Below are 9,003 nucleotides of genomic sequence, written 5' to 3'. Positions count from 1 at the left end.
TTCCTTCGCCATTTCTCTGCTGTTGATCCCACGCTCTTTCCGCTGCGTTTTCTGAGTTCCTTGGGGTCCAATTGGTCGGGCAAGCGTCATAGGAATCAATTCTGAGACGAAAAATTTTTTGGTCAAAAAAAAAGGAAGGTTAACCCCTTTGTATTTTTGGCGAAAATTTTTGCGATTTTGAAAAGTGTCGGAATGAATCCTTTCATGCGCTATTCCGACGTAATTTTGCGAAAGAAAGTGATTGGGCGCAGTCCCAATACGCTGCGATCAACGCATCAAAAGTTACAGCGAAAAACGAGAACCTGTGTTACGTCGGGGTGAGAGTGTACTGAATGGTGGTAGTCAATGAATAATGGAGTAATCCTAGATGCTTCTACGTAACGACAATGAATAAAAATTAAAACTTAGAAAGACCTACCTTCCGATAAGCCGGTAATGTGGGTACGTTGTTGCCTAGTCCTATACAGGTCTGTGAGAGTTGTTTAAATGGTTGAGGCTGATTCATAATAATGAAAATGGGAAAAGGACCTTGTTCAAAATAAATAATTGGAAGTGATGTAACTGGTAAAAGTTAAAGTTTATTTTGTAACAATGAATGACGATGATGACTTAGATATCGAAAGTAACAATTTATAAAGTGTTTGAGTTTATACAACAGTGCACGCTGACGGACAAATTCAAATTCAAATGCAGAGAAGCTGCAGAATCACTAAATTTGACCGTTTGCGTGTTTGAGCAAATCGTGTGTTATTCTATTCTAAACGATACTTATAACTACCTGGTCGTGATTATTCGATATTGTATCCCTCTTTATAGATTATCCTCCCACTCCTATTTCTACTCCTACTTCTGATCTCACTCCTGATCCTAATTCTACTCCCACTTCTACTCCTACTGCTATTCCTACTCCTACTCCCGATCCTACTCCTTTTTCTACTCGTACTCCTACTCCCACTCCCACTCTGTTGAATATTATATAAGTGGTATATTTATAGTACACAAATCCTCGTCATCCTCGTCCTCCTTCTCCTCGGCCTCCATCTCGTCCACCTTGATCACCCGCAACCACCCCTAACCACCTCCGATCACATCCAACGACCACCACTAACCACGTCGGGTTGTAACTCAAATCCTAATAAATATTTTAAGTATTAGAACGCATGAAAAATATTCTGTAAGGATCAATATAATTTTGTTGTTGACAGATTTGACCAAGAAGCTTATGAGAAAATTATAAAAAATCATAGAAATCTGAGTAGCCCATTGAGAGCTACTGAACGTTGGCTTGCGCAAAAAATGAATTAAAACAATTGCTCGTAAACGTGACAAGTTTGAAAAATTGTAGATAAAATGTAAAATAAAAATTGCCATTAAATATTATAGAAAATGTTATTCTCACCGTACACAAATCCCTGTCATCCTCGTCCTTCTTCTCCTCGGCCTCCACCTCGTCCACCTCGATCACCCGCAACCACCCCTAACCACCTCCGATCACCTCCAACGACGACCGCTAACCACCTCGAGTTATAACTCGAATCCTGTTAAATATTTACAATAAAAATCAGAAAACATCAAAAATATTGTATAAGGATTAAGAATAATTTGTTTATTGTCACATTCTAGCAAGAAGTTTATGAGAAAATATGAAAAATTATTGAAATTTCATTAGCGCATTGATAGCTACTGATTTTGGTCTTGCGCGAAAAATGAATTTAAATAATTTATTGTGAACATGACGAGTGTAAAAAATTTTTGATAAAATATAATCACACGTGCCAATCAATAATATAAAATAATTTTACTCACCGTGCACAAATCCTTGTCCTCCTCGTCCACCTTGTCCTCGTCGTCCTCGGCCTCCACCTCGTCCATCTTCATCACCCGCAACCGCAGCCAACCACCTCCAACGACCACCGCTAACCACTTCGGGTTATACCTTGAAAATTAATAAATATATTAAGTATTAGAACACATGAAAAATATTGTGTCAGGATTATTACAATTTTTTATTGACGGATTTGACCAAGAAGATTATGAGAAAGTTATAAAAGATTATAGAAATTTTTTTAGTGCATTGATAGCTACCGAATCAGGGCTTGCGCGAAAATCCACCTCGTCCTCCTTGTTCTGCAGGTCTTTCTCCACCTCCTCGTCCTCCTCGTCCTCTTCTTGAAGTCGACTTTCGCCGAGTAGTGGACCTGGAGCGCAGAAACCACGGAGTGCTTGTCCTGGAAGTCAAGTTTTATCAGGTAGAGGACCTGGAGCGTAGAAACTATGAAGCAATTGTCCCTGGAGTCAAGTTTCACCAGGTAGCGGACCTAGAGCGTAGAAACTACGGAGCCCTTGTTCAAAAGTCACCAGGTCAAGAATCATGACAGTCAGAACTACAGAGCGCTTTTCCTGGATGTCAAGATATACCAGGTGGAGGACCTCGACAGCCAGAACTACGGAGCGCTCGTCCTGGAAATCGAATTTTACCAGGTAGCGGATCTGGAGCGCAGAAGCTATGGAACACTTGTCCTGGAAGTCGAGTTTCACCAGGTAGTGGTCCTGGAGCGTAGAAACTACGGAGCGCTTGTCCTGGAACTCGAGTTTCAATAGGAGATCCATGGAGTCAGAGAACCCGGTACTCGAAATCTGCGGAGCGCGTTTCTCACACGTCCGCTCTACTGCGCCGTTATTTCCAAACTGAGGAATTCGGCTAGCTGAGTTTCGTGTATATAGATCGATGACGTCAGGAGAAAAAAAATGTTGGGTGATGTTACTTTCTGAACATTTCAACATTCAAACTCTGGTTTCGAACTTCAATACTATGCATGATGTATGATATACGATGTATGATATGACAAGATGTATAATGATTCTAATTTTCACATCACAGACATGAAATACGCACGTTATCTTACCCGCCGATTCAAGCGGCTAGGCCCTTGCATGGTCAGTCAGCCTTTGACGAAAGATATGTTTTTCAGTTAACGGGTCTGCTAAAACGCTGCCGTTCTGCGACAGTTGGATGATAAAAATTTTTGCTCGTACCTTTCAAATGTGTGTTAAAATACATTCGAAGTTCTAAGAAACTTCGTTCTATCTCTCCCTATCAAAAAAAATCGCCGACAATCACCTTTTTAGGTCTTTAAATCAGGACACCGCGTTAAATACTGTCTTATATACGAAGCATCCATTTCATCTCGATCAAAATTAGCGAATCCTCGACGTATTACAGTTACTCTGAATTTTTCTCCATACGAACACTTTTCGAAAAACAATTCTGCTTCTCTACCCAACGTAGATACTTCACTTACAACTAGCTAAAACAGCGTTTCGATTCTATGCCTACGAAAATTCAAGATCGAGAGAGTAAATGAAAAGTTGTTGCCATAATTATGATTATTAATGTTACAGATGACATGGTCGAACAGCGGGATGATGAGAAAGAAGGTGGTCGGAGGTGGTCTGTGGTGGTTGGAGGTGTTCGGAAATGGTAGGAGGTGGTACGCAGTAGTAGGAGGTGTTTGGAGGTGTTTGGTGGTGGTTGGAAGTGATCGACGGTGGTTGAGGAAGACGACGACGACGAGGGGTTGGAGGAGGAGGAGGCGGCGGCGGAGGAGTCGGTGGCAGAGCGGGGCGAGGTGGTCGAGGAGGACGAAGGTGGTCAGAGGTGGTTGACGGCGGTTGGAGGTGCTCGGAGGTAGTTAGTGGTGGTTGGCGGTGGACGCGGTCACGCTTCTTCTCACGGGGATGATCGATCTGATCGACCCACCTGGGCCCACTTGCCCGTCGAAAACTGGTGACAAAAATTTACCCAGGGGTATCCGTCTCTGTATTCTTCAGTCAACGTCCGACTCATCCGACAGCACCTCAGTCGGACATGCAGAGAGTCTGCTTGAGCAAAGTTTGGCCCCGGTCGAACTTACCAACCGTATTATGCACAGCGTCCATCGATGCTGGATGCCTTACCGATCGTTGAGAGGAAACCATGCGTCCTAATCTCAAGTCCAGAAGACCGCCGGTCGATAAGACATCCAGAATGATACCATGGTGTGGCACAATTTTCTAAAGCTTGGACGAATCCGATGCAGAGGGCAACGGACTTCGGGAATATTTTTTTAAACCATCGTAACTAATCTGGATTCGTAGTTGCGAATACATTTTCTACGAATTTATACGGAGAAATCCAATTAGTCGTAGCATTTAAAATTTAATTAACAGCAACAAATTATACCTGTACGCATTTTGTATTCAGCCTGAGGTTTTACGACAGTCCGTATTTCTCTTACTATCGTAACGTGGAATGTATTTTCGTCGTAGAGCGGTAGGGGAAAAGGTGAAAAACCGAGAGGAATAATATGCAGGAAGATCGTAGGGAGGATTAACGATCGGCATCCCGTCGCGATTAATAAGTCGTAAAATGAAAACGCCCATTGGTGACCTTTATTTACCATGTACATCCACGTTGAGTCTATATAGGAGGAGGGGGTTGATCTCTCGACGGAAAAGTATTTAGTACTCGGCTTGATTACAAACCATGCGAGAAGCTTCACCGTATGTATAATCATTATACGCCCGTGTGATACACGTAATATGATGTAAAAGTCCGAGAGGAATGAGACGGTAGTGGTGGACACAACAGCGGTGGGAGATATAGATGAAGATAACATCTTTCGTGAGCAACATACATAGTGTGCTAGCTGCAGGGGGTCTCCCTGACCACTGATCACTGACCGGTGACCACCGACTCGCCACAGTTCCGGTAGTTATTTCTACCTGCTTCTGCCACTGCGACTCACGAATTAAAAATACAGGACAGAGAGCCAACTTTGCCCTGTGCCTCGATATTTATTGAAATACTGCGTTATTTTCACATCCGATTTCAATCATTTTCAAATATCTTCACTTCTTCTTCGTGACTAAGATTTTTGGAAAAAATTGGCTTTAATTTCACTTTTTCGCCACCCCTTTTTTTAAAAATTGTCCCGTATTCGCTAGTTTAACCGGTCAGCATAGCGAGCTGTTAGATGGATAATTAGTAACGTCTGAAATTCATTCATGAGAGAAAGGATTTTTATGGAACGCTGTTTGAAAACTTGGTTCCTTCCAGACTAATAATTTGTCAAAACACCACTTGACCCGACGCGCTGATCGCGAGAAAAGCAAACACTTTCTCCCAGTCAAGCCTTTATTTCTTATTAACAGTAGTATACAGTAAAGACATTTTTTTTTTCTTGTCATGTTTTTTCTATCGACAGTGAGAAAGCCGGAATTACTACTACTTTCTAACGAAAAAATAATGATAACAACAACAATCTTAATAATATTAAAAAGCACTTTCTATCAAGCTAAAAGCATAATATAACCACACGAGGACGGATTGGTATCATTAGGAAAATTTATGAATTCCGATGAATCGGTTTTGCTCGTAACCGTCAAAGCTGTTGAATACCGGCGTTGAATGAAATTTAAAGAATTTAATTGAAATGTGAAAGCCAGGGAGCTGAGGAGGAAATAATCAAGCGAAGGCGTCTCAACTTTCCTGCGGTTTGCCATCTCGCCGATTGTCTTTCCTGTTCAAACAGGGGGAGAAAAAAGCTGTGGCCCATAAAGCTGCGGTGCGCTTCTGCCCGGTGCTTCTATGGTGTTACGTCCTGTGCAGAACTAATTCTGTTTTATAACAGAGCTCGAGTAGCACATTGGTACCCTGCTGCTGCAGTGCCGCATATTACAATCTGCACGTGCTTACCCGAAGTGCAACTGCGGCATGTCTCGGCGTTCATGCTCTCTCTGTATCCGCTCGTTGCCTCCCCTTGGCTGCAATGCCGTTTAATAGCGTTACTTGTTGTTATTTCTATTAGGAGTTACTGTCCCGACTTTCCACCGGCTATCTCGACAGCGTCTAGACAGCCCGCGAACGACTAAATGGAAACACGGTACAGCCTCATGAAACACGCCAGTACCGAGATCCGACTTATCAAGAGAACAAGACTCACGTCGAGAGACTCGTCCGCCGATATCACCTTCTCGCGTCTGATTCAGAACTTGCGATTTCTCGTACCTTGGCCCTGAAACTTGTGTCCCGTGACTGAAATACAAATGGAATCAGACTTGAATATTTTCTCAAAATCAAAGTTGACGAAGAAAAAGTCTTTGGGGGGTGATTCCCACGTACGTTATTCTAGGAACAGGTATATGTTTCTGTACGTCATGGAAAAGGAGCGATTATCATCGAGAGTTAACGAACGATACATAAGGCCCAAGACAAAACTAATTAGCCGGGATTATCAAAGACAATATGGCAAATTGCGCTTACTCACCAGAGAACCGCCAGCGATCGTGCGGCCAGATATACACTTGGAGCGTCGTCAGCACGACTCGGTTCATTAATTATACCGACTTATCGTCGTCGATTACAAGATTGCCTTAATTACAATTACACAATCAGTTGCACTCGATCGATATTACAGGAGCGCGGTGATGAGTCCGATGCACTAATCGAGCATTGCGCACCCCTTCGTCGCACTCGTGTGCAGAAAACGTGCGGTGGTGTCGGAGGAGGGTCCTCGGACGGAGTGCGTCACGTTCGTAAAGCAGACCCGTATTGAATGAGCAAAATTAAAAGGCACGTACCGATCGATCAAATCGGTCAACAGTCAACCTCGATCTGCTCGAGGTAATAAAATGGCAGGTACCTAAACCGTGGAGTGAAGTGAGGCTGGAGAAAACACGCGGTGCACGGCACACGCATGGCGGGACCTGTCAGACAGCGAGATTGGCAACGGCGGTGATTTTATTACGTAATTATTATTTATTGGCTGCAGGACACCTGCTGACTGATTGTACTTTCGGTCCACGCCCAGGCAATCCCGGGCGAAATGCTGGGTTCCAACAGGAAATACATACAGACGGAAGCACGCATGCGTGTACCTGCTCATTGTTCGCCGTGAAAAATTACCATTTTCATTTGCCATTATGATACGTTTCGATTTTTTGCCAATGCGAGTCACGTTACGCAATAAGGAGTAAGAAACATCCCATCAGGAACAGGCTCACTTTTGGGCCGTACACCGAAGGCAACTTGCCTTACTTTTCTCATCGTGCTTTTTCCCCCCCGTTCCCTTATAGAGCACGGAGATAGGACTTTTTTAGGGCCGCACCATTTCGAGCGCGGACGGTGTATTTGCTCGTTTGTGATTCAGAACAAACGGACACACGCGATACTGAAATAACATCAGCAGCTGCATGGACGTGTAAGAAAAAAACTGAAATACAATCGTGGGGAATGAAGTTTGCTCGGTGTGACGTACTTAGCTCAGAGTTCGGCTCGTTTATTTGGTCCAATACAATTAGAGCGGGACATGTGTTTTGACATGGAACAAGTACATGGAGAAATGATGGAAAAAAAAGAAAAAAAAATACTCTACCTGCCTGCAATTTCCCATGGGGCTGGGAGGCAAAAAGCCCTTTCAACTATTGACCTCGAATTGTTGAACAAAGCTTTCCTGCGACTACTTGTCTTGATCCTTACTGCCATAGGTCGAAGTGCCAATGCCCACTCAGCTGCACTATCACATAACTCGGCATCTGTAATGAGATTATAGTTATACTGAATATAAATCAGCGGACTTCAGTTACGGTACCCACCATTTATATACACCTCCGTCAAAAATCAACCTGTCAGCTGCGTACAGTCTGCACAATCAGATAAAAGTCCGTGGCTAAGTAGGTGGCCGTAAAGGATACTGCACGAGCTGTTGTCCACTTTTTGTTCTCTCTTGTTCTTTCTCCTTCTTTTTTCCCCCATCTGCGCGGTAAGCCAAATTTGCAAATTTGTCCAGAAGAGAAATCGCGGTCAAGGTATAATTTACAACAGCCTACGTATTGATTTACAAAGATTTGCAGTCGTTGGCAATAAAAGGTTTTTTTCAATTCCTTTCAATTACCGCACGTGCACGAATCTCCGGCGAAATTATTTTCAGTCCCTTCTTCTCCGGTCCCTTCTCCCGTTTTTTCTCCTCTTTCACCTCTTTTTTTTTCTCTTGTACCGAGGACGAAAAAGGGTCAGTTTATTGCTAGCATAAGCTCGCAAGTGCGGTTCGTCCGAGAGTCTTTGTCTTAATACGCATTGTGTGCAAATGTCCATTAACCTCTTACGTATTATGTAATGACTTCATTCATACACATATAAGTCATTACACTTTGTAATTATAACAGTTACGCGCAGCGCGTGGTAGGTGTAACGGGGCGAAGCGGGAGACGACCTGGACGCTGCAAGACGACGCACTTAAATTATTATTCTATGACTAAGATTAATTTGGCGGTGTTCGCGACTGGTTCCCCGCAAGATGGACCAGAGGAAGAGAAAAATAAGAGACAAGAAGGATGGAGCGGCAAGAAAGCCGGGATCCAACCAAGGCTCCAGTCTTTGCGAGAAATGGCGCTGCAGCGGAGGCTGGAGAACCTGCATCGGGGGGACAGAATCATAGTTGTCGCGAGTGAATTCCAGTCCTCCGCAGCCATAAGTCGCTAGCTCAGCGTCTGGTGCCTACACTTCCGGTCTGTCGTGGGTCGAAGACTCGAAATTACGCCATGATCATTACACGTGCACGTATAATAAGGCTGCATGCATCAACGTTCCTGCGATGATTCATCTGTGTCTGGGAAGTCGTAAAACCGTCCGAACGTCTTCTTCGGTACGAAAAGTTTAACCGGAATCATATCGACGATGAGATTGAGTGAGGTTGTATTTTGATCGATTCCAAAAGCTCTGACGTTGAAGTCCAATGGGTTTTGGAAGGCTACGCGGGCTGCTTTCATGGATCGACGATTTCCTCATTTGCGCGACGAGGTTTCCCGAGGTTTCATATCCGAACAATCGGGAAAAATCGTAGCTGCATATTATGAGTTTCGAAACGGGTCGAACGGATACTATCACCGCATGACTGCAAGTTCAGCAATCGTGAATCAGCATCTGTGTTACTCATATACGCGTGCAAGTTTACATGTCTCGAC

The 9,003-nt window shown here is 43.7% G+C and overlaps 2 long non-coding RNA genes across 3 annotated transcripts; both read right to left on the bottom strand.

Annotated features, from left to right (window-relative positions):
- Window positions 1-585: 585 nt before the first annotated feature.
- On the bottom strand, window positions 586-1,839 carry LOC124174738. The gene is made up of 3 exons (XR_006868999.1): window positions 1,807-1,839; window positions 1,400-1,538; window positions 586-1,132 (listed from the first exon to the last, which is right to left on the bottom strand). It is a non-coding gene; the product is annotated as an uncharacterized LOC124174738 (long non-coding RNA).
- A 3,327-nt stretch (window positions 1,840-5,166) lies between these two features.
- On the bottom strand, window positions 5,167-6,584 carry LOC124175023. 2 transcript variants are annotated; one of them, XR_006869061.1, is made up of 4 exons: window positions 6,309-6,584; window positions 5,985-6,076; window positions 5,738-5,805; window positions 5,167-5,642 (listed from the first exon to the last, which is right to left on the bottom strand). It is a non-coding gene; the product is annotated as an uncharacterized LOC124175023 (long non-coding RNA). The 2 variants fall into 2 exon arrangements; XR_006869060.1 differs by having other exon boundaries at window positions 5,167-5,805.
- Window positions 6,585-9,003: the final 2,419 nt, after the last annotated feature.

The sequence above is a fragment of the Neodiprion fabricii genome, chromosome 2 (genome assembly GCF_021155785.1).
Source record: "Neodiprion fabricii isolate iyNeoFabr1 chromosome 2, iyNeoFabr1.1, whole genome shotgun sequence".
Taxonomy (NCBI): domain Eukaryota; kingdom Metazoa; phylum Arthropoda; class Insecta; order Hymenoptera; family Diprionidae; genus Neodiprion; species Neodiprion fabricii.
Note: the sequence above shows the minus strand (reverse complement) of the source record. Positions and strands in the feature narration are given on the sequence as shown.